The sequence below is a fragment of the Protopterus annectens genome, chromosome 9.part0, assembly GCF_019279795.1.
Source record: "Protopterus annectens isolate FY-2018-M chromosome 9.part0, PAN1.0, whole genome shotgun sequence".
NCBI classification, from domain to species: domain Eukaryota; kingdom Metazoa; phylum Chordata; order Ceratodontiformes; family Protopteridae; genus Protopterus; species Protopterus annectens.
This window is the reverse complement of record NC_056743.1, coordinates 391,436,305-391,463,828: the sequence shown is the minus strand read 5'-3', so window position 1 is coordinate 391,463,828 and position 27,524 is coordinate 391,436,305.

Sequence of the window (27,524 nt, the reverse complement as noted above, 5' to 3'; positions counted from 1 at the left end):
TTATTAATTGAAATTTATTTCACATAAACATTTTTAGTATGCCTGATCAAAACATTACTTTATTGGTAAACACTCAGAGTCAAAGTGGAAATAACCTGCAAGTATGGTAGCTGCATGGCTCCAAAAGTCCTCAGTGTAGTTCAAAGAAAGCAAGAGCTAGCAAAACAGTGACAGTAAGGTTTATTGTAATACAATAAGGAGAACAAACAGACCAGTTTCGGCTGAATAGTTATTAAGCCTTCATCAGTGTATCACTGTTTCATAACAGATATTCCCCTTAAATAGTAGTTGGTCAACCTGGAGGTTGATTACACTTGTATAAAAATATACTTATATAAAAGTGTTAGAAATATTCATTAAGTTCTGGGGGAAATAATGCCCCTAGTTTAACATAACATTTTTTCTCTTTGTTATTAAGTAACTGGTGCCAGCCTGATTTGTTATTGTTATTACCCTGTATTTTATCTATAATGGTAAAATAAAAATTGGCATTGGGGTGTTTCTCCATGTGTTTATATAGTGCATCACTGATTCTCTTGGTCCTAATATCACTTAAATGCTCCAGAATTCTGAATTTGAATGGTCTTGAGGTTTGGCCAACATAAAAGGCAGAGCAACTGCATGTGGCCAAGTAAATTAACCATTATGATTGACAATTAGCAAAGAAAGTGATATTGAATATTTTGCCACTGTTCCTGCTAGAAAACTCTTTGGTTTTAAAAATACTTTTGCAGTGTATGCAGTGTCCACATGGAAAACAGCCCTGTAGAGCCCTGCCCTCTATAGTTGTCTGTATATGATGTGTGTCTGAAGTACGTATATGTTTATAATGACTCATATGTGAGCCCAATTTTTTTCCTTTCCTGAAAAAGAAATGACACGTCTCATCTACGATATCCCTGAGCCTGTTATCGGCTAGGAGAATATTCCAATGTCTGCATACAATATTATTAAGGATATCTGTATTCCTCCCATATGTAGTAATAAGTCTTATGGGTGAGTTCTGCTTTGCCACTTTGTCCTTGTATTGTATTAATGCAGACTTGTCATGTTCAGATGCCCAGTGCTTGGCTCGATATATATCCCCTGTTTTGTAACCTTTCTGCTTAAATCTCTCAACAAGATCTTTCTCATATATTTGATGAGTATTATATCTGAGCATATCCTTTTAATTCTTAGAAACTGTGACTTTGGGATGTTTTTGCATATGTGAGATGGATGAAAGCTGGTGGCATGGAGTAAGGAATTGAACTGGGGATGTTTTCTATATACTTGAGTAGAAAGAGTGTGGCCAATGTTCCGTGTTACCATTACATCCAGAAATATAATGCTATTGATATCAAGAGACCGTGAACTCAATCCCCCAGTTGTTTATGATTAAGGTATTCAACAAATTCCTGAAGATAGATACTATCAGATCTCCATACCAACCAGCAATCATCCAAGTATCTCCTCCATATGTCGATCCCTTCCAAATAGATTTTGTGTGCCTGATCATAAATACGTTGTTCTTCAATATAGGCCATGAAGAGATCAGCATATATGGGGGCAAAGGAGGCTCCCATGCCAGAGCCATTCAACTGTAAATAACATGATTCCTGGAAGTAAACACATTTTTGGTCAAAATATGTTATGTTAAGCAAACCAGGAATGTGTTAAAACCCGGTGGATATAATTCGGTCTTTGTAAGACAATACTCAAGAGCCTCCAAGCCTGCCCAATGAGGGATACTAGTGTACAATGCAGTGTAAATTTCATTTTCTTTACTATATAGGGTTTATGTCTAATAAGCCTTTGGGAAGTGTAGGTATATATACATTATATTGCTTGCATCTTAGCTATTTTGTAAGCTAGGCTTTGCACAGCAGCAGACTTTACTAAACTACATGTATGCTGTACATTTTAGGCATTTGCATTTCCTTACTGTATGAATACTGTACATGTATTATACCTTTATAATTATGTAACCCTTACTGTATTGCTTATGGAGTTTTTCTCCCCAGGCATCCACTGAAAATGGACACTTTCAGGCCCAGTGGACTTCCCCGGTAATCAAACTGAAAATAAAATAATAAATAAATTGTTGAAAGATTTAAGCAGAGAGGTTACAAAACAGGGGATATATATCGAGCCAAACATTGCGCATCCAAACATGACAGGTCTGCATTACTACAATACAAGGACAAATTGGCAAAGCAGAACTCACCCATAAATATTACTACATATGGGAGGAATACAGATGTCCTTACTAATACTGTACACAGACATTGGAATATACTCCTAGCCAATAACAGGCTCAGGGACATTGTAAATGAGACGTGTCACTTCTCTTTCAGGAAAGGAAAACATTTGGGCTCACATACAAGTCATTATAAATGTATACGTACCTCAGACACACATCATATACAAACAACTATAGAGGGCATGGCTCTACAGGGCTGTTTCCCATGTGGACACTGCACACACTGCAAAAGTATTTTTTAAAACCAAGGAGTTTTGTAGCAGGAACAGTGGCAAAATATTAAATATAACTTTCTTTGCTAATTGTCAATCAGAATGGTTAATTTACTTGGCCACATGCAGTTGCTCTGCCTTTTATGTTGGCCAAACCTCAAGACCATTCAAATTCAGAATTTCAGAGCATTTAAGTGATATTAGGACCAAGAGAATCAGTAATGAACTACCTAAATACACAGAGAAACACCCCAATGCCAATTTTCATTTTACCATTATAGATAAAATAAAGGGTAATAGCAATAACAAATCAGGCTGGCACCAATTACTTAATAACAAAGAGAAAAAATGGATTGTTAAACTAGGGGCGTTATTTCCCCAAGACTTAATGAATATTTCTAACACTTTTATATGTGTATTTTTATACAAGTGTAATTTCCTTAAACAACCTCCATGTGGACCAACTACTATTTAAGGGGAATATCTGTTATGAAACATTAATACACTGATGAAGGCTTAAAAACTATTCGGCCAAAACAGGTCTGTTTGTTTTCCTTATTGTATCACAATAAACCTTACTGTCACTGTTTGTCACTTTGCTGGTTCTTGCTTTCTTTAAACACTCAGAGTATAAAACTGATAATTTCCTTTAACAGCTCAAACATATACTTTATAGTTATCAGAGGAAATTTTTTAATAGTCACAATAAAACAAAAAATACATAGTTTAAATAATCTAAGATGGATTTAACTTTATTATCTTTTAATACCAATGGCTTAAACAATCCTAGCAAGACATCAAATCTACTGAGATATTTAAAACTGAACAAAGCACAAATTGTCTTCCTTCAAGAAACTAATTTCAAAACAAATGACAATTACAAATGGAATCCTAAGGAATATATGATATTGGCGCAATCCACTTATAAGACAATAATATATGACGATAAAGAAGGCCTTATGGCATTAGTAATAGTTAAATATAATAACAGAATATGGACCCTAGCCAATCTATACTGGTTCCCAGGCATTGGAACAGGAGCTGTTAAAAAACACTTGGATTTCATTTCCAGTAATTATAAAGACAACTTAATATTATGAGGAGATTTTAACTGTATATTTGATATTTCTGAAACTACAAATAAAAGACCACTGCATACATCTGCTGTATCAAAAGCATTAAACAAGTGGGTAGAATAATTTCATCTTGTAGATACTTTAAAATTTAAAGAAGATAAATCTTTGTTGTTTTCCCATCAAGACCACAGATTTGGTACCCAAACTAGAACAGATACAATATTTGCCGCCAATGATTTACACTCTAAAATCATTAATTTCTCAATCACTCCCTGCCCCTTTTCAGACCACAATTCATTGATACTAAAACTTCAAAATTGGTAGAAACCATTAATCTTTAACTCCAGAATTCCAGCATATATAACTGCAATTAAAGAGTTCAAACCCTGGTTATTATCTGAATTACAGTTCTACTTAGATATTTATTACACCACAGAGATAAATAAAATAATGATATGGGACTCATTAAATGCTTACATATATGGTAAAACCCTAACTTGGTATAAAAAAATCAGAGAATGGGATTCTGAATTATTAGATCTACAATCCAAACTTTTGTCAGTAAATGCTGAAAAAAAATCATTTGGAGAAGAAAAAGAAAGTAGAAGTATTAAACAATAAATATAACAAAATGTTAACACATAAAACTAGTTTAGCTTTAGAAAAACTAAAAATGAATACCTTGGCCACTTCTCCACAATATCTACATAATTTAACCACAAAAATCAAAATACAATCAAAAGCTAATAACATTAAAAGTATCTTCCATGAAAAGAAAGGGGAAAATGTGTCGGATATAGGAGACATTCTTGATGCCTATAGAAATCACTATATGGAACATTTCCAAAAAGAAAATATACATATTGATCAATTAAATCTAAATGAAAAATGTTCTAATATTAAAAAAATTAACAGAAAAATTAAAGCTAGATCTGCAAGCACCCATATCCTGCAAAGAAATTACAGATATAATAAAATAGGGTAAAAATAATAAAGCACCAGATAAAGATGGCATAATTATGCAAATATATAAACTTTTTCCTTCAAAGATACTATCCCTCTTCCATAAAACTCTATTAGAAATTCACTCACAAGCTTTAATACCACCCTCTTGGAGATATTCCTTAATCACACCAATCCTAAAGGAAAACAAATCCCCAAACTTCTGTACCTTATATAGACCTATATCATTATTAAATAATGTCTATAAGATATTTATGACAATATTAACTAACAGAATGAAAATACCACTATCCAAAACAACAAATAATGATCAAACTGGATTTATATGTCATAGATACACACACATGACAATATTAAAAGGATAATTTCTCTTATAGATTATGTCACTAAAGAAACACTCATAACTGGCTTAGACATAGAGAAAGCCTTTAATTCCCTAAATTGGGACTATTTATTCAAAGTCCTAATGCTATTTGAATTTCCAGCATCCTTTGTTCCTCTCCTAAAGAATATATATATATATATATATATGTATATATATATATATATATATATATATATATATATATATATATATATATATACAAATAGTTTAGTGTATGTCAAGTTAGGTCCTTTTACCTCTGAATCTATACATACAACAAAAGGCACTAAACAGTATGTCCCATGTCACCAATTCTATTTGTTCAGGCTATTGAACTATTGGCAGATTCAATTCATAACAATATAAAAATCAATGGTATAGATGTTTATGAACAATACAATTGTAAAGTAACGGCATTTGCTGATGACATATTACTAATATTATCTAATACAAAAGAGAAATTAGAAGAATTAGATATATTAATTGACAAATTTCACATGACTTCAGGACTCCATTTCAATAAATCAAAATCAAATGTTTTATTTTTAAATAAAAAGAACTGCAGACTAAGGAGATCACATCATAGGAAAACAAGAATCTACCTTAAAATATATAGGAAATGAGGTATGCAAGGATAATAACGAATTAGTCTCAAAAAACTACAATAATATCATCAATACAATTAAAATCTCTTTGGAAAAATGGAACAAAACAATATTAACATTTGAAGATAGACTACACCTAATAAAAATGGTTTTACTGCCCAAGATCCTATATATAGCCTTGGCAATACAACTGTTACCAGAAAGGAATATACTTAAATATATAAATTCATGCCTAATACAATTTTTATGCTTTCCCAAAAGAAACAGAATAGCTTTAATACATCATATAAGACCATGGAAACAGGGAGGTTTAAACTTTCCTGACAGAGAAACATATATAAAAGCATCAATATCTAAAACAATCTCAGATTGGATAAGTCCAAATTACTCTGCAAATTGGAAAGAATTACTATCTGTAATATCAATAAATGAATTTGATTTACAAAAAAATTTCAAATAACAGATAAAAACAATTTGTCATGGCACATATGTATTAGTATGCAATACAAGATAACTAAACCCCCCAAAACTCATATGATTAATTATTACATTGACTCATTTAGGAAAATTATTAATGCAAATACAGATTTAAAAATCTGGTTTGATCTTTTAACATCATTTATAGTCACAAATAACTTTCCACATAAAATATGTAGAGAAATGATTAATTCCTGGGAACAGAAAGGATTTGTTTGTTGGCTCCAATGTATCAAAGAACTAAAAGTTTTAGATATGCAAGTAATAAAAACAACATACAAAATTCCACAACAGGACTGGCTAACTTTACAGAGTATTCTGTCATATTCACAAGATTTAAGTAGAATAATTAACAATTCTTCATTTAAAGAAATACCTAAATTTCCGAAACACATATATGTAGTCATATATAATGACTTTGACATGGGAAATAGTATTTCAAATTTTGCAATATATTGATAAACTATAAAATGACTCCCAAAACCTCATATCGGAAATATATAACAAAAGAACACTCATTTCAGTTAAATGAAGATATTAAAACAAATATCTTATTATCAATAAAATATACATCCTTTACACAATACTGAAAAGTTTTTAATTGGAAATGCTTGCACAGAGCATTCTTAACCCCAGACAGAATCAGTAAAATTAGTTCTTCCATAAACAGAATATGTTGGAGATGTGAGCAAGTACACAATGCAGATTGGAACCGCATTTTCTTTGATTGTGTTAAAATTAAGCCATTTTGGAATGGTATTAATAACTTTCTACAAGCTTTATTTAATGAATCATAGTTAACTAAAGCTCTTGTATTATTAAATGTGAATGAAGGTCCTCATTTGAATAGGTCACACATGTATCTAGTATGGACTATACTTGCAATTTCAAGGAAGTGTATAACAAGAAGATGGAATACAAGCACAATACCAACTTTGGAAGACTTCTACAGCCTACTGAAGACCACAGCATTATTGGAAATTATAATTAAAGAACTAAGAGTTTATCCAAAGCCATTTATAAACAACCCTTGAGGAAGTCTTATTGTTGATTGACACTATATAATAATTGATCAGACATTCTGATAATGGATTGGACATACTTATAAAGTAACTGTATACATTAAGATCTGCTATAGTGTCAGGCTAATGTAAATAGTGTACATAGTTATTTAAGATGCTATGTATAAATACTATGGAATTCATTCAAATGTATTTGAAAAATAATACATTGTTTTGAAAAAAGATCTATAGTAATAACTTGTTTTATCTTACACAGATAAAGAACTTGTCCTTAAAACTGCTTGGAGGAAAGCTCCACTGAAATTTAAATAAAATCAAATTAGATTTGACAATGATTACTCCTTTATCAAAAACAATAACATAATTTCTGTTCCAGAGGATATGGATTGGTTATACCCTGCACTAAAAAGATCATTGAACAAGAGCTCTTGGTCTGACTTAAAAAAGAAGAAACCAAAAGCTGAATCTACTACTGCCACTATTGCCAAATCTCTCAAAGGATCAACTTCCAAATGACTTGTGTTCTAATCAATATAAAATGGTTTGTTTCCACTTATTGTTATCATACAATTTCATATACTAATCCTTTTTCAAGCATAAGCATTTTTATTATATAATGTCTGTACAGTTTAGGTGGAAGTGGCAACAAACTCCTCAAATATTTCTACTATATTATACTTTCTACTTCTCTATTTCTCAAAATATAGTCATAGTAATCTGGCAACACAGAATAGTTCTATTATATATATATATATATATATATATATATATATATATATATATATATACATATACATATGTCTAGGTATTCTCAAGTGCACATATGTTTTAAAGAATAATTTCCTTTATGATTTTTGTGTGCTTTTTGTTACTTAATTATGCATATCTGTTATGTTTATCTCATTTCTAGTTCTCATTTTGTTGTCATGCTGAAAATAAACTTTCTTTCTCTGTAAGGAAATTATTTGGCTACGTAGTGCATTTTTATGTTGTTTTTATTAAGCAACATAAAAGACAATGGTAGTTTCATAATTCATAATACTTGATAGAATCTTACAATTAATGTTTTCACACTTTTTTCCTTTCAAATTACTTTACTGAGTTAAGGTGAAGCTTTACTCACCTTGTGAGGCTCCATGAGCTATTTTACTGTTTACTTCCTTTTCACGGCCTCAAAGGTCATCACTTGTTAAAGACATTTAGCAGGAAACAGTAAGAGTTGCTGACCGGATATGCTTACTTTGCTAACGATAGCACAGCCAATCACATACCTATATAGTAGCACAAACACTCCAACCATTTCACCTAACAAATTAATAGAAATGTTAACTCTGTTAAGAGACATAATATTGTTTAAGTACCTTTATTTATTAGAGCATTCTGATATTTTCATGAAATTTGCTTATTTAAAAAAAACAACTGAATATACTGTTCTGATGGTAAGGTATAAAGGACGTACACACTGTTTTTCCTTCATGCATTTATGAAAACTATTTCAACTTATTGTTCTTTAAGTACCCTAGAGGAAAACATTTATTGAGATCTAGGTACAGAATACCTGCTGAACAGAAGTGCCCAATGGCATCAACAATAGTGCTGTATAAATTGCAAGCAAATAGCAAGGCAAACCACATAGAATATTAAGGATACAAACCTGATCATAATTCATGAATTTGTGTATAGAATTAAAATATAATGTTTTATATTCTGAAATTAAATTTCAATGATATTGGTTCTTTTAGAATTATACCAGAGGGTTTAATCTTTAATTATAGTCCTCAGTAAGAGTTTGGGCTTGCTAGCTTTTTTGAGATTTATTACCCATATAAATTGCACATTAAGCATCTACACTGAGATGTTTTCTATCCAAGGGGCATGGATTTAGTCTTATCTTGCCATTCTTCTCACTTCCTTTTAAACAGCACTTGTAGATTATAAATTTCCTTTGGTGTATTTATATGAATATATTCTGTCATTTGAGGCCATAGCTAATAATGGGAAAGGGGAAGAAGAGAAAGAATAGAAAGGAAAATGAAGTCCTGTACAGTCTGTTCTATCATTAAAGGATAGTATCTATATCAGGATTTATGAACTAATGTTTTCAGATGAGATTTTTCATCTATATGTAATTGGGTCTATATTACCTTGTCAAAAGGCATTTCCATCAAACTCCTTTTCATTGACACATAAGCAGCAAAGTCCCAAAACTCCAAATGCTACTTTAGCTAACCAAAAACCAAACTTTCAGATACTACAAAGGGGGGGGGGATTGCCCTCCACACCCCCTAACTAAGTATACCAACTCTGAGATTGCACTACAGTGGAGAAAATGGCAAATTACCGATGACAGCCAAGTGTTTTTTTCCCCTGGGAATAAATTCTCTGAAGTGTCCATTCAGAGTTTTGGGAGTTTGCTGCTTATGTGTCGATGAAAAGGCATTAGATGAAAATGACTTTCAACAAGGTAATATGGACCCAATTATATATATATATATATATATATATATATATATATATATATATATGTATATATATATTAAAAATCTCACAACTAAACCAAAGAATGAGCTTGGATCTTGGATGCCACTGTTCAGCGAAACAAAAAAGCCACATAGAGAAATGTAGGCAGACTTATCTGAAAACATATTGATAAGGTAGTATAGTCAATTGGAGAGTCAATTAAAGGTCACTAACTGTGAAAGAGAAGGGAAATGAGGAATGAAAGAAAAAAGAATAAACAAAAATAAGGAAATAAAAAAGAATAAACAAAAATATTGAGGACGAGAGTAAGGAATGGGAAAAAAAAGAAATCTTTCCAGAAAAAGAGTTACTTTGAAAATAGATGTCAGTTTAGTAGTTAGAAGTTGTTAGCCCATTTCTCTGAAGCAGAAATTTACTATGAAAGCATTATTTATCACACACACACGTTTATATCTGCTTAATTCTGAAAGAAAGAGTTTGTTTAACTGATTGTATGATGAAATTTATAATGGCTAATAACTTCTGTTTGTATGATGAAATCTATAATGGCAAATAACTGTCTATATTGCATTTAGTAGTGATGTCATGGGAAGTAATCAATTTAAAATATGTAGTTTGTGTATTTTATTTGTTCTTTTCCATTTCAGTATGTAAAATATATACAATACATATCTAGGATCTGTGAAATGTTTATAATACGTAGTGGACAGTAAATAAAAATGCTCTATAACATCCATCAAAATGAGAAAATTGCATTTGTTGTTTATGAAATTAGTAGACCAAATTTGTAAATCCAGTCTGTTGGGAAAAATCTAAATGTTTTTTAGAACAACTCTATCTGAAGTGTAGAGATTGTTCTAAGATGCAGACTCAGAAAATGTTTAATTATTTACATATGCTTGCAGGGAAGTTGTAAAGAATAACCAGGCTGGAAATTGTAAAATCAAAGCTGTGGAAAAAGTAAAATGTATATAGTTATCAACTTTTTAGTAATTATTAGATAGCTAATTCTAAATTAGTTCTTAATAGCTATATGAACTTTTTCCTTTACTTTTAGTAAATTGTGGGAAAGAGTGAAAGGTTTTGGTATAGCTGGTAAAAAGCAACACCAAAACTATTATACAATATAAAGTGCTTTTTATGTGTTCATTAGAAGTATTCTTTTACTACAAATATTAAAGGGAAATATAAGTGTCTGTACACAATGTTATGGAAACCTCAGCATCACACTTAATTAACATGAAGAAACACTAACAATACTTGAGAGTTGCATATAAGCAGTAACTTAAGCTTACATCTTAATGTTATATGCAAAATCTATTATTCTACCGAGTCGTTTAATAATATACTTAAAATTAAAATAATCTCCTTTAAATCTGTGCATCTGTAGAGCTCAACTTAATATAAATTGGTTGGATATGAAAGGTAGTCTGATAGATCAATGTTTATCTATAAGAATAGGAATTTTGTTAATTCCATGTTTGTTATTAAACTTAACACTCTTATTGTTAATATGCTCTATACAACAATTTTTGAGTCTTTTTTTTTCTACTAGGCCTGAATCTGTTCTCACTAAATTCCTATATGTGAATAATACTACTTTGTTTCCATTATTTAATCCTATTAGTGTATATATATATATATATATATATATATATATATATATATATATATATAAAACATTACAAATAGGATATAGTTTTTGGAGCTTAGTAACTAATACTAATAGCAAGCTTGCAATTTTTTATATTCTCTTATGGAACTAACTTTACTATCTCTAAATGCTAATGGTGTAAATAATCCTAGGAAAAGATAGAACTTGATAAGATATAGAAATATAAATAAAGCACAGATAGTCTTTCTTCATGAAACTCACTTCAAAACATCTGCAAGTAATGTTTGGAATCCTAATAAATATTTAATACTTGCACATTCCTCTTACAAAACAAAGACTCAGGGGGTAATGATTCTTTGGAGTAGTAATAAAATTAAATTCCAAATTATTCATAAATATGAAGATAAAGAGGGCTTCTCTCTGTTATCTTAAAATATAGGAATATAATCTGGATATTGGTTAATCTTAATTGGTTTCCTGGTATGGGGTAGAAATTGCCAAAAAAGGAAGATCTTATCACTAGTACTTATAAGGGTAATTTAATAATATGTGTTGACTTTAATTGTATTCTAAATTATTCTGTTGCAACTAATAAGAAAACTCTTAGACTCACCTCTAAAGCAAAATTTCATAAAAAAATTGATTGATACAATTAAATTATTTCATACATTTAATATAAAAGAAACTAACTCTTTAAAGTTTTCACACCAAGATCATAGATTTGGTACCCAAACTAGCACAGATAGAATATTTGTATTTCATAATTTAATTAAAAAAATGTCAGTGTTTACCATATTCCCTTGTCTTATATCTGATCATTACTCACTGATTATCAGGTTTCAAAGTGACTATAATAGGCTAATTTGCACAAATATAACCCCAGCTCATATCACAGAAATTGAAGATTTCAAACCTTGGCTTCCTCATAATTATGATTTGGGATGCATTAAAAGTTTACATTTATGGTAAAATTCTGAAGTGGTCCAAAAACAAACTTAAACAATAGGACTCAGAATTACAAAATATGCAATCTCAACTTTTAATACTTAAATCCAGTGACACCAAACTTACTTCTGATTTTAAAAAGAAAATAGAGGATCTAAATAAGAAATATATAGACATCTTATCTCACAACACAAATATAGCATTACAAAGACTAAAAATAAATGTCTATGCTTTAACTCCTAAACATATTCAAAACGTATCAATGGGGGATAAAATGCATTCCAAGTCTAGAAATATTGCTAAATTAATACATGAACACAGAAACAAGAGAGTATCTGATATAGGAGACATACTCGATGCCTTTAAATATCATTATATAACACATTCTAAATGTAATAATTTACAAGCTAGCCTTTCAAAATTGGACCTATCTTTTCCAGATATTACGAAAATTCCAGAAAAATTTAAAATATATCTTCAATCACAAATTTCATATAAGGAAGTCACTGATAAAATTAAAATGTTTAAACCTAATAAGCCTCCAGGAATAGATGGAATAAGTATAGAAATATATAAACATTTCCTTTCATCTGTCACTTCTCTTTTCCATAAAACTTTAAAAGAAGCTCAAACACAAGAAACATACCTCCATCCTGGAGATACTCATTGATTACTCCCATTCGAAAAGAAAATAAAGATCCTAAATACTGTAGCTCTTACAGTCCAGTATCTCTTCTTAATAATGAATACAAGATCTTCATGTCCATCCTTGTTGATAAAATAAAAATTCTACTGTCCCATATAATTAATAATGATCAAATAGGATTTATACATAATATACATGCAGATTACACTATAAGAGGAATATTAACCTTTATTGAATTTTTAATAGAGATAATGAAGAAGCTCTGATATTTGATTTGGATATAGAATAAGCTTTTGACTTTTTAAACTGGGATTACTTGTTTACATTTTTAAATATTTATGATTTCCCCTTCTTCCTTTATCTTACTCACAAAACTATATATAAAATAATTTAGCTTATGTGAAACTAGGCTCCTTTACATCACACTCTATCCCTATAACTAAAAGCACTAATCAGGCTTGCCCATGTCTCCTATTCTGTTTGCACTTTGCATTGAAATTGTTGCTATATTAATATAAAATAATCCAAAATTAAAGGTATTGATATAAATAACCAATATAACTCCAAAAGTATATTATTGCAGATGATAGTCTGTTTACATTATCTAACTCAAAAGTATCTCAATCTGAATTAGACTCTTTAATAAATAAATTTCAAATAATTTCTGGATTTCCATTTAATAAATTAAAAATCAAAATTCATGGTATTGAATAAAAAGAAAACAATTCAAATTGGTAAAAATCACATTATATGCAAACAAGTAAACTCTCTTGATTATTTGACTATCAACTTGTGTAGTACTAAACAGAAGGCAATAGTTACAAATTACAATGATATTATAAATATAATTAAAATTTACATAGATAAATGGAATAAAATATTTATTTTGAAGATAGGTTACAGTTAATAAAAATTATTTTTATTCCTAAAATTTTATATATAGCACAAGCCATCAATATTCCTCCTGAAAATCACTTCCCCAAAAAAATAACTTTTATTAAAATTCCTTTGGCTCCCTAACAGAAATAGAATCTCTTTAACACATAATTTTTAGACCATGGGATCAAGGAGAGTTAAATTTCCCAGATACCGAAAATTATATATTATAATTTTAAATTGATTACTTCCCATATATATATATATATATATATATAGTCTCAATTTTCAAAATCATTTTAAATTGGATTGATTCAAATTACATCACAAATTGGAAATCTTTACATTTAACCATATTACAAAATGGAAAAAAAATCCTTTAATTAACCTTTCTTTAAGTGATCATTCTAATAAATATTGGTGTTTTCTCTGTTATAATATACAATATAATATAACAAAACCTACAAAACTAAACTCTATAAAATTTATCTTTAATAACTTTAAGAAATGTATTAAGGCTAATGTAGATATCAAAATTTGGTTTGAATTCCTAATACCTTTCAGTAGCACAAAGAAATTTTTGACAAGACACATGAAAATAGTTTGATTTATTGGGAAACCAAAAACCTCATTTGTTTGCAACAATGCATTAAAAAACATAAAGTAATAGATATCCAGCATTGTACAGATAACTTTGATTTATCTTCAGGACTGGTTACTCTTATAAAACAGTACACCTTATTCCAAAGATCTTTGTAAAATAATTAATAATTCTTCCTTTAAAGATAAACCAAAATTATTAACTTATCCTTAGGACATTTCATGCAATGATTTTAACATAGATATCATTAGCTCAAAGTGATATAAAATATTAATAAAGTAAAAACAAATTCTCAACATAAATATTAGAATTATATAACTATGGGACAATTCTCATGTTTTTTTTTTTTCAGAAATTAAATTCTACATCTTATCATCAGTCAAATTCACTTCATGGTCACAGTACAGGAAAATATATACTTGGAAATTCCTACACAGAGATTTTTAAACTCCTGATAAGATAAATTTAGTAACTCTAAGAATACCCTTTTTGGAGGTGCTCTCAAATCTGTAAAGCTGACTGGGTACATACTTTTAATGATTGTCCTAAATTGAAACAATTTTTGAGTGACATTCGTAACATTTTGAAACCACTATTTTCTGATCCAGCTCTAGTCTTATTCAATGTGATTGAAGGTTATCATTTACAAAATATAACTTGATTTTATTATGGACAGTACTTGCAAATGCTAGAAATGTATTTCCAGAAGATGAACTTCTAATATTTCTCTACTTCTTGAAGAGTTTTTATCCTTATTGAAAGAAACAGCACTCAAGGAGATAAAGATTAAATAACTTAGAATCTATCCTATGTCTTTTGTGAACAATCCTTCGAGAAAAGTTATATATCTCATTGGAACTCTACAAATGGACCCTTACTCTCTCTAATGAATCAATAATAATATTAGTATGTATTTATTTATTTAGAAATGTATCGTACTAGTATTTTTCTGTATATTTTTTCTTTATTTACTCTTTCATGCCAAATAATGTATATAGTTAATCCTGTGTAATCTGATCATCAGTTTACATTATAATGTTCATTTACTTTGCGAGTTAAAAAAACATAAAAATTATTTGAGTAAAAAAAATGAAGCCTCAACTCTTGTGTACTCATATGCCAAGGAAGAACCTTGACTCATTCAACATTAAAACATTGTTTTTGTAGGTGGGGCTTGCCACTCCTGCACCTACTACTAATTATATCTACTAACTCCAAGACTCCATGGTTCTTGGGGAAAAGGAATATTCCCCTACTTGGGGACTGTCAATCTCACACACTTGTTGACTATCTCTATAATTGACCAAATGCAGTTGATTAAACAGATGTCAACCAAACTCCCTGTTGCCTAAACCAATGGAACCCATGTGTGTGTGTGTGTGTGTGTGTGTGTGTGTGTGTGTGTGTGTGTGTGTGTGTGTGTCTATATATATATATATATATACACACACACACACACACACACACATATATATATATATATATATATATATACACACACACACATATGTGTGTGTGTGTGTGTGTGTGTGTGTGTGTGTGTGTGTGTGTGTGTGTGTGTGTGCGCATGTATGCACTTGTGCTGATATGCACACACATATACAAATAGAATGGCATAGATTGAAAGATGTATAAAAACATTTACATATAGATTAAATACAAATCGATGCATAAATGCATAGATGCTAGAGACATCTTACCATTTTCTTACTTTCTTTCTTGCTTTTCTTACAGAGAAAGTCCGACTGTATACTTGTGGAGAAATCTCCACTTGTACAATAGTAATTACAGAATGAGATACATACAAAAATTGAGTATACAAGATTGCAGTAAAGTCACACATGAGAAAGGGAAGAATACACTGTGAAAAAATTACATTCTAGGCAAAATAGAAGTATAATAAGAATTACATTTTAGACAAATTTCTTTATTACATTTCAAAAATTGCATTATATATGTGTTAGAGACACTAGAACTCACAGGTACAGAAATAGAAGCTGAAGATAGAGAAATCTAGTATGAATATAGAATAGGAAAACTGAAAATAAAAAATAAAAACTAAGGTAAGGGAATTCATGGAAATTAGTATTATACAAGCTGTTTAGTATATAAGAATAGATAAATATAATGCAATAGTGTGAAGCGATTTGGAGAGAGGCCTAAAATTTAAAAGAGGCTTTAAAAATATGGGTACCAAGGATAGGAAGAGAAAAATCCAAAGGTGGAGAAGTCATCAGGTTAGAGAAAAAAAATAATGTGGGAATTGATGATAAGTATATAAGACATCTGACTCTTTATGGATACTGAAAGATTGTTTAGAAACAGATTAGAAGATATGGCCACTCGTTCCATGGAGTAAATACCTCTGATCATTCAGCCTTCCATTTTGCTCACTTGCACAGAATATCAAAGTGACTATAGAGTTGAACAAGGTGGTCTACAAATGATACAGTTTACCTCTTGCCAACAAACAATGAAAAGAAAGAGAACAAACTCTATTGGCTTCAGAGCAGCAATGATTACATAAACCAATGGTTAGCCATTAGAATTCCACAATTATTCAAGTAAATATTTTATTTCATTTCTTCAGCCTTTCTTCCTTCCTCATCCTCTGTCTTTTGTCCTTTTGTCTCCCCTTTCTGTACACTTTTTCTTTTTTATTAGTTTGTTTTTCAGGTGAGTGTCATGGTTTAGACTCTTCTGAAGTCCTACACACCTACCGTGTATAACTTCATGCACATTCATAGTCTCATAAACATCTGTTTTGCTGAGGAAAAACAAAGGATAATGCATATAACAATTTCAATAAAAAGTTGCATTACTACAATGATACATGACATTTAAACTGCAGCTATGTGCTTACAGACATTTGTGGGGGCAGGAAAAATATTATAGAAAAGTAAAGCCCAAAAGGGAACTGAAACAACGTGTGTGTGTGTGTGTGTGTGTGTGTGTGTGTGTGTGTGTGTGTGTGTGTGTGTGTGTGTTGTGTGTGTGTGTGTGATCACTTGTTTTACATGTGCTAAATGTGTTGACATCTTCACTTGCAATATGCAGAAGTGCTACACAATGGACTTTTCTACATGTCTGCAATTCCTCATGCAGTGAGACAAAGCTCAAACTTCTGACTACAAAGTTTTCACTTCTCAGACAAGTTACTATTTAGCTGCAGACATATTGACAGTTGAAGAGCAGACATGTGAGATGTAAACTGAAGATTTTCCGTCAGAAAAGATGCTGAAGGCTGAATTGTAACTATGTTGTCAGATGATCTAGGCAAGCTGGCAAGTCCCTATTTGGTGTTCCATCCCATCTGCAAAAAGTCCTTAAATCAAGCTAATGACCAAAGGACTAAAAAAAAAAAAAAAAAAAAAACACTAATACCTCTCCTTCTATAAACTACTGCATGTCTCCTTTCTGCATTTCAACAAAGCTCATTGTTAAATTCTGAAATTGTTGCAAGAAGCTTTGCTAAATTATATCCTAACTACTTAAGCAGCCAAGTTCATTGTCAGCAATCCTGCCTGCTTAAATCCTTTACCACTACAGGCAAGTGCTGTGAGTGTTGATTGATGCTTATATTAAAGTGTCAGTTGTGCCCTCTACTGCTTGCACCTGTGGCTACTGCCCCTATTGCCACACCCTTGCTACAGCAGCTGTGACCAAAGGTATTGAAGTTGACTGTTGTATTAAGATAAGAAAAAATGTGATTACTTTTCAACTTTTCAAAAACAAGAAAAGAAATATAAAAAAAAAAGTTATGTTGCATGTTTTGCATTTTTTACACAGGCAGCTGTTACTGAGATGCACGTTATGATGTTATGTTAATTATGGGAAAAAAAAAACATGGGAACTGATTTCACTTTAAAATGCAATAAACAAATAAATAGTATAAAAAAATCTGAACTCTGAATAAATAAAAAAGTGTTCTGTAATGGTATGGTATATATGAAGGTGAGACACGAAAAATGTGTCCAGACCTAATGATTTACACAGACTGGATTGAAGGTATTCAAATGACACTGGGAATTTCTCCCTTGTTTTCTTAAAGATCATTCATCCTATCCCATTTTCTGATGAGAAATTAAAGCACATTTCAGGACTAGAAAAATGCAAATACACTGTCTCTGGTCATATAATTGAATTTCTTCATAACATTCTCCCATCATACCTCACTCTGACTCTATTTTTGATTGTGATTCCTTCATCATGACAAGTCTGATTTCCACTCTGTATATAGTACATGTATACATTGTGTGTTGTCAGTCACTGTGTATATAACGTCATTTATTAATTGGCTTTATAGCCTCAAACCAAGCATATTCAATGTATATAAAATATCATTCTGTGTTTTATGGCATGTATCTATTGTATTTATCTCAAGCTGTGCTGAAACTGAAAGAGATCAAAGGGAAACAATGCTCTACCCCAGTTAACAAATTCAAAACAAAATAAATCATATGATATACCTGTCACAGATGTAACTTGCAACTGAAATAAAAAAGTGCACAAAAATGATTAATATCCCTCCTTGTATAATCCCATAAATGGAAAATAAACAAATAAATAATGATGTAACTTGTAACTGAAATAAAAAAGTGCACACAAATGAATAATATCTCTCCTTCTATAATTCCATAAATGGAAAATTAATAAATAAATACTCCAGCAAGATAGGCAGTAAAAGAAGACAATAAACCAGCTGGATGGGATATAGTTTTCCCATAGTTTTTTTCTTATGACACTGCCCATCATTCTGGTGCATTTTAAAATAAGTATGTTTCAGTATGAATATGTTCTGCATTTATTTAATTTCTACTGATCACCAGATAACTGTTATGGGAATGAATTCCATACACCTAGCGGGGCTCAAGCAGACAAGAACTGTAGGACTAAAATCCATATACCTTGTGGAGCTCAAGCAAAGAGGACTAACAGGAGTTGTGGAAGGGCATCACCAGCTGATTTCTCATTTACTGTAGAAGCAGTGATGACATGTCTCAGGGAAGATACAACTGGTCGAGAGGACAGTGAATATTCAGTAAGTTACTTCCAAATGCTCTAAGAATAGAAACATTCAGTGGAACAGTGAGACAGAAAGATGAAGTGTGTTTGATTAGAGCTGGTGCATAAAAAGGCCAACATATGGATAATGATGTATATTAATTACTAGCAAATTATATAACAGTGTCATAGTGGCTATGTTCATACAGAGGTAGTGTTTATAGAATTCTCAGCTGCTTTTTACAGAGTTAATCATGATCTGTTAGTTAATAAATTGCTCAGCATAAGAATTTTTTCCACCCTTGTAAACTGGATAATTGCTTCATTACGAGACAGAAAATGGCACAGATTATAATATATGGCAGAGGGATGTCTCAAAGATCAGCTTTGGGAACATACTTGTCTAGTCTCTATATGCTATGCATAATAGTATTATCAGATTTTTCTCACTGTCTCTGTGTTTACGAATTGAAAATAAGGAAATATACAAAATGTGTTTAAAACTAACTTAAATTATAAGAATGCTTAGACAGCTTTGTAAATTATCTGAAATAAACAGCACAGGTGCTTACAAAGTAAGCGCTAAACATATCAGCTTTGGTCTATTCCTTCTACAGAGCTTCTATAAGATAAACAGTAGTGCAACAGAACAGACAGCTACCTTTAAAAATGTATTTTATTTTATTTATTTACTTCCATTTGTTTGCCAGTTTAGTCCGACTGGTCCATTGCTCGCTCATTTTCAGCAGAGGCCCAGGGAGAAAAGCTCCACAGATGCAATGTTCTAATAGCAACATAAGACGAATAACAGTAACACGTTTTATCAAAAATACAACAAATATAAAAAATGTCAACATTACCAATATCAAATACAATAGTAGAGATGCACACGTTAGTAAAAACTAAGAAACTGACATTTATAAATACCATCAATTACACCTGAAGGATTACCCTGTCAGCAAGAAAACATGAATTAGGCATGGTGATGAGATGGAAAATAAGAAAAGCGACAAATACAAAAAAGAAGAAAAGAGCAGAGGGTAGACAAGTGGAGTATACAGACCAGCAGATATTAATTCAGGCAATAGTAGGAAACCAAAATGAGAAAACAGGGAAAAGAAAACATTGTACTTATGAAAGGTGGTAGGGTAGATCTAGTGAGGAGCAGCTCAGTAGTTAATCTGGTCTAGAGCAAAATCTTGGCATATGCATAGACAGCCAGCTCAGCTTTAAGGATTATTCAGAAAATATTGTAAGAAACTATATATTAAGGGTATCAAAATATTTTTTATTAAAGAAATGCAGGGACAGCAAAGGCAATCGACATTAAAGTTAGACACAAAACAGAATATGGTAACTGTTTTATGATACCCCATATGAAAATAGTTTACAAATAAATTTAGGGAAACACAGAGGAAGTGCACTAAATTAAAATGAATTTTAGTAACTTAATATATGAGAGGAGGCTGAAGGAGCTAAAATTGTTTTCAGTTAAATATAGGTAAGAATGTGGTGATCTGCTACAAGTATATAAACCTACTCAAGAATAAATTCCATGACAGAGTCTGTGACTAAACAAAAGGGCACATACCATATAGACTAAATTATTTTAATAAGAAAAATAAGCACATGCATTCCTGATTCTCAAAATGAGTAATATTGGATTGGAATATACTGACATTAGATGTAAGAAACTATATTAACTTAACAATATTCTGAAAGGAAATTGATAAGCTAGATAGGAATTATTTCTATTTGACCTAGCTGGCTGAAAAGGCCTTGTGCCACAGCCTGGACTTATAGTATTCCATCACACTATAACTGTGTGAAGAGAGAGAGAGAGGCATAACAAAATTCAGTAGCACTAATGTAAAGCAGATGGCATACAGATGAAAGGTGGCAGAAAGGCATTGAAGGAGTGGGTGTGGGGAATAAGGAAATAGAAAGGTCCTGGAAGGCAACTAGAAGTGAGACTGGCTAGATCAGTGGCAAAACAATGTAAGCAGTGGTGGCTGCTGGTTTCAAATCAAAGAGGGGCTGCAGGAGACAGCTGAATGCGTGGGGCCAATTGGGAGGGGGTGTGGTCAACTAGAAAGGGGTGGGGCTATACTAAAAACTGCAAAAACTGGGGCTTTAATTAAATACGCTGCCCTTTGTGCCAAACCATCATTATGAGAGTCCAATCAAGACAAAATGAAGTGTAGAAGAAAAAAATATTTCAATGTATTGGCTACATGACAGCTCACTTAAGATGTAGATGGAAACAAAAAAGTTGTGAGGCATGAACAAAAAAATTACTTTTTAAATACATTACTGGAATGCCAATCAAAATCAAGTATAAAAAAACAAGCAGTACTCAACTCAAACCACTTCTCCTGGCACTGCAGTTCTAATTATAATTTATATTCAGCTTTATAAAGGTACCAAGTAACATGCTGAAAGTAGCAATCTCTGTGATACCCGCACTTGTAAAAATGTTTCTTAACCAAAAAAGACCTGCTGCCTGACAACTATCTACTTGTTTCATGGGGAAAACATGATCAAAGTAAAAAATGAACAGCAAACAAGAAACAAGCTCAAGATAAATTGCTTAAAGGATTACTGCACAGGTTATGGACCACACATGATAGATTGGCATTCTGTTTTATTTATGGGTAAAGCCCTCAAAGATAACTGCAAGTCTCCAACAAATGTAATGAACATCTGAAAATGCTGTAATCCTGCCCTTTATTACAAATACGTCATATGTATTTCAATACTGAAGGCTTATACGCAATCTAGTTATGTAAATATTTTCTGCATGGCAACAACAAAAGGGCTTTCAATGTTTGTAATTCTTTAACAGTATGCTTATTAAAGCTTACTTGCATCTTACACTCTCAGACAAGCTTAGCTGATGGTCATTAAAGCATTGCTACTTAAACACAGAGCAACAGGCTCTGCAACAACATGCATTTTCTGAATAAGAAGAAGCATAAATCAACAATATAAAAATATGACAGAAAACCAGAACATTCTGCAACATCAAAGACAGATGAAAAGCCACTGTAGTACTTGTGTCTACCTTGGATGGGAGGATACTCTGCACACCTACACTGCATAACTGCTCCTTGCCTTGCTTGGACACATCCAGAGTCACTATGTGGGGGAGTGGGGTGCAACAAGTATGTCACAATTTGAAATGTCTCTGGCTGATGGTGATGGGCCTGACACATTTGTCATACCTCTCAACCTCAGAGCAAGAAATCTGGACAAAGGCATAAATGGAAGTGGGACAAAGGCCCAAAAATAAGGACAATTTTTAAATATTGCTCTTATAAACTTAGAAGTATAATATGATAGTAGGTCTTGCATTAGTATGAATTTTCTGAAGGGTATGAAATCTGAAACTCAAATGTCTGTCATTATTTTCTAACTTCAATCTTTAATTATTTGCCACTAATTTGCCAGAAAAACACAATTTTATGAAAAAATGGACTAATTATGTGATGCAAAAAATATAAAATAGCCACACAATAAAGCTGGGAACCTGTCAAAGAAGTGACACTTTTTTAATATTAGTACTGTTAACTTGAGCTGCTGACAAAATAAGAGAATCTACATGCATTTCTGAAATTAAAAGTAATCTATAACTCTGATCATTACAATTATTTATTAATTGTAAACCCTCCACATTTTCTTCCAAATTTGTCATTTTGCGGAAGGATTATTAGGGGGAGAGCAACATTTTGAGCCCAAATTGTGGACAGTTGAGATGTTTGGATATACCTAATTCTATAAAGCGATTTATTTGCTCATACTTCTCAACCTCTTGATGCAGGAAATCTGGACAAGGCCAAATATATTGGGGGAAACATACAAACTACTAAAAAATGCTCTTGTATAAACTTAGACAGTTGACAGAATAACAGGTCTTGCTTTAGCATGCATTTTTCTGAAGGGTATGAAGTCTGAAACTCAATGTCTGTCATTATTTAGTGACTTCATTCCTAAATGATTTGTCAGAAAACCACAAATGTTATGAGTAACAAACCAAAAATAAGAAGCAAAAAATCTATTCATTCTGCAAAAATCTGGACAGTTGAGAGGTATAGTTCAGCCGGGGCTGAGTTTGCTGCCCTTACCCCCTCACAAAATCATAGTTGAATGGGGCTTCCCCCCTGTAGCTATTCAAATGTCCCAATACTTGGCTATTTTGCCCCATTTACCATAAACACTGTAATGTGCATACTGCTTTACTTCTACAATGATTTGGATTTCATTTAAAAGTTTTATTTTACATTTTACAGCACAAACACTAATAGACATCTGCTAAACAAAGCAATGTAGTTTCACAATGAAAACAGACTTAGCATTAAAACCTCTGCCCTAGAAACTCACATTCATTGAAACAGCATCAAAACCCACATTCAAAGAAAATTCATCTAGCCAGTGGCAGATAAAGATTAACATGGGCTGTTTTCAAATCATAGGCCCCTTGCACATGAAACATACATGTGTTCTTTGATACACCTTCCTGATTGTATTAAATTATATTCTTTGCACAGTTGTTAGAGGGCATTTTAAATTTATTGTTTTGAACATTTTTCCAATAAACAATGAAACAAAATGCATGCACCAGTAATGACAAAACTGCGCAATTCAGAACATTTCCATCATAAAAGTCTACTCATACTTCTACAATCCGCCAGTATTAGTAAATATGCACAATCTCTGCAGAAGTAAAAGTCATCTAAATAATTCCACATTAAAGAGATCTGTAACTAATGAAGATGTTGCTGCTAGCACACAACTTTATATTTCATTGTTTCATCTACAAATAAAGTGCCTGTTGCTCTTGAGGAATAAATTGCCTATGCTACATTAAAAAAATGATAAGCTAGTAATATTGTAATAGGGAATGGATGGCAAACTGATAACAGGTTCATCATTACTACGTATCTCCACCAAAGAAGGCATTCTCAGGACTGCAGTAGCCACCCCCTTTAAAAGTACAAAACAGTACAGTATCAGTAATGCAGCTATATACTGTGGGGGTAGAACCCACAGTCTTCTGCATGAAAAGCAAGTGCACTATCTGTTCATAGGTTCATAGGTTGGTACTAGACTATCAGCCCTAGCGCCTATACAAGCTAAGCCATAACAATTCCTTTGAGTTTTGTGCTATTAACAACACAAGCAGCCACAGCATAAGCAGCACTATCCTTTTCTTCAAGCTCTCAGCTCTTTGTAAAATGCAGTTAACACTCAGCTGTATCTATCAACTTTGAAGCACAAGAATGCTGGAAAAAGCCAACATTTATTGGAGGGGGGGGGGGGAACAAAAGCCCAAAAACTAGGGACACATTTTAAACATTACTTGCATAATCTTAGAAAGTTGCTAAAACAAAATGCTATGTTACCACCATGCATTTCACTGCCAAGTGTTGTACCCAGGACCCTGTGCAATACAAACAACAACACACCACTATGCCAAATCAGTTGTTTCTTGAAAGACAGGTAGACTGAAACTTAAATGGCTATCATTTAGTGAATTCAGTTCTCACCATAGCTCTCAACTTCTTAGCACAAAACACCTAGACAAAGCCAATAATGGGGGAATACAGCCCCCAAACATATTCAGTGAATTCAGTTCTCACCATAGTTCTCAACCTGTTAGCACAAAAAACCTGGGCAAAGCCAATAATGGGGGGGGGGGTACAGCCCCAAAAATAGAGACAAATTTCAAATATTGATCTTATAAACAGAAAATTGCTAGAATAAAAGGCTTTGTGTTACCATGTAATTTCTGAAGAATATGAAGACTGAAATTCAAATGCCTGTCATTATTTAGTGAATTCAAAATCCAGAAAAAAACAGATTTTATGAGGAACAGAACAAAAACAAGGCAAAAAAAATTCACAAGTGGTGGTGGGTAGGGAATTCAAGCTTTTGCTACCTACTCCCAAGGTACAGGGTTTGAGTCTAGCCACCAGGTATATTTCCTGACTTCTTTCTAGCTTCTGGGGCTTTTCACACACACATATGCAAAAGCTGGTAAATTGGACTCTTTAAATAAATAATTTCATGGTTTAATAGCTGTCTACTAAACAAGAGCTTCATAGTATTAGGTTCTAATCCACTCATTGACATTGGTACTGCAACTCAATGCATTCCCCAGTTTTAGGCCCACTGTTTTTTTTTTTTTCAGTTTTCATTAACAGATGTCCTTGGGATCTTATGCACACATTTATTGCACCTTGTACACAGACAGCTTAGCTATCACTAGAGCAAACAAAAAAAAAAGCACAGAATTTATCTGTTGCAAAAAGTCTTTGTCTGTATTTGGAATTACCTGGTTAAACACATGTTCCATCTTACAACTAGAACATGCATCTAAGTCTAATCTCACTTTATTTGGTACAGTGAAGAAAACTGCTACCACATCATTACTAACCATTAAAGACTCAAACAGTATTCCTTTAGTCTGTGACAGGTACCAAAAATACTTTTGCATGGTCTTAAATTATTTAAGGGTATCCTAGAAATCACTAAACTCTACTCATTGAAGCAAGAAAAGCTATTGTAATTAATGTTTCTACTACCCAGACTGCAGTATGCCTTGCTTACTGCCTCCCTAATGTCTGTACATACTACAGATTTGTTAGAAACTACTGAAAATAAATTTCTCAGTTGTAATCACCTATCCAAGCCTAGTGAGCATCACAGTTTAATGTTTAATAAGACAAAGTGGTTACCTATCAGTGATAGAGCCACCTTTATATAGAATACTCTTACTTTCAAATTGAATGAAAAACAATATCCACATTTAGAGAATATGCTTGTGGTACACAGCAGAAACCATGATCAACAAGGTCATAATGCCACATAATTTATAAGGCCTAACTTTACACAAGTTTGCACAGAAAGAGCCTTCTATAAAATTGCCCCATCTTCATGGAGTAACACAAACACCCCCCCCCCCACGCACACACACACATACACTTCCATTATTATAAACAAGTAGTAACTGCTTTCAGGCCAAAGCTTCAGTTTCAAACACAAAAGCCGCGCGAGAGAGCCAAAGTCCTGTCCTTTCCACGAGAACAGGCTCCTGCCTGCAAACACTGCAATGCAATCCCCTTCCTGCCTATGCAGTTGTAACTGCATAGACCTCTGGGATCTTTGCTGTTGCAGGCTAGTTAAGTAGTAGTCCGAACTCGGGAAATTGCCGCGAGTGTGCATGCGTGTGTTCCAGACATAGGTAATGCATGGAATTGCCGTGAGTACGCACACCCGAGTTTCAGGGACTCGCATTTGTTTTTATTTATTTTTTCTTTTGTTTTCTTTTGTTTTGTATTCATTTATTTTCCTTTGTACTGCTGGAGGGGCTGAAGTCCTGCAGCCCAATAGCATGAGCCGCCCCTGAATGTAAGACCTAAGAGCTCTTACTGCTGGGATAATATTGTAAAATACTAGAGGAGTTTTCAGTATCAATACATTTAAAAATGAAGATGTAATAAAAACAATCATTTTGAGTATCTGTAAAGCTGAAATCTCAAGTTTAGTTATATTTCATGATTTCTGAGAAACTAACTGAAAAAGAGTTATGTGAAACTGGTGAACATATTAAAAATCACTGTAATCATAACTTTGTAACATAGCTCAGAGCTATTAGTCTTAGTCTCACTTAAAAAAAAAATACTAGCTTTATGACTATGTGACTAAGTGACATAAAGACTGTAATAATGAAGACATTATGAAACATGATAGTCTGTGAAATTAATAATGAGTATCCAAAATAGACCTTTGCCTGCAAGTAAATTAATATTTAGAATGTATTACTGACTCCTTTAAATCTAGAAGCAGCAAATAAATTTATGAAAGCTTTTACTAAACAAACTTTTGTGGAATCTGACAGAGTATGTGAACTGAATTGCAATGGTTATATACCCATGAGACTTGAAAGCAAAAAAAAAAAAAAAAAAGCTAATGAATGTTGTAGTTCACATGGGATAACAACAATTATGCTAGAAAAACAACAGGCTTATGGCAGATTTGGCAATACCGCAAGACCTTTTATAAATAAGAAAAGGAAATGTTTTAAGAATGTATGTTGAGAAAGACCTAAGATGAAATTGAATGCTCACATATTTTTCCTAAAGAAAATATAGAGTACCTATTTCCTGCATGGTAATTAAATACAAAGTGAAACTAAAAAGAATCCTTGTGTAGTTTGAGGGTGATACTGAAAACACTGCTATATTTAAGTATTGTATTGAAAACTTACTGAGGAGAGCACAAAATAATGGGAAATGGCTCATGTAAAAGTTACTTATTAGGATGAAAGTGAATATTTTTGTTTAATAATAGCTAAAAGTACTGGAAACATCTACTGGGAAAGAGCTGGTTAAAA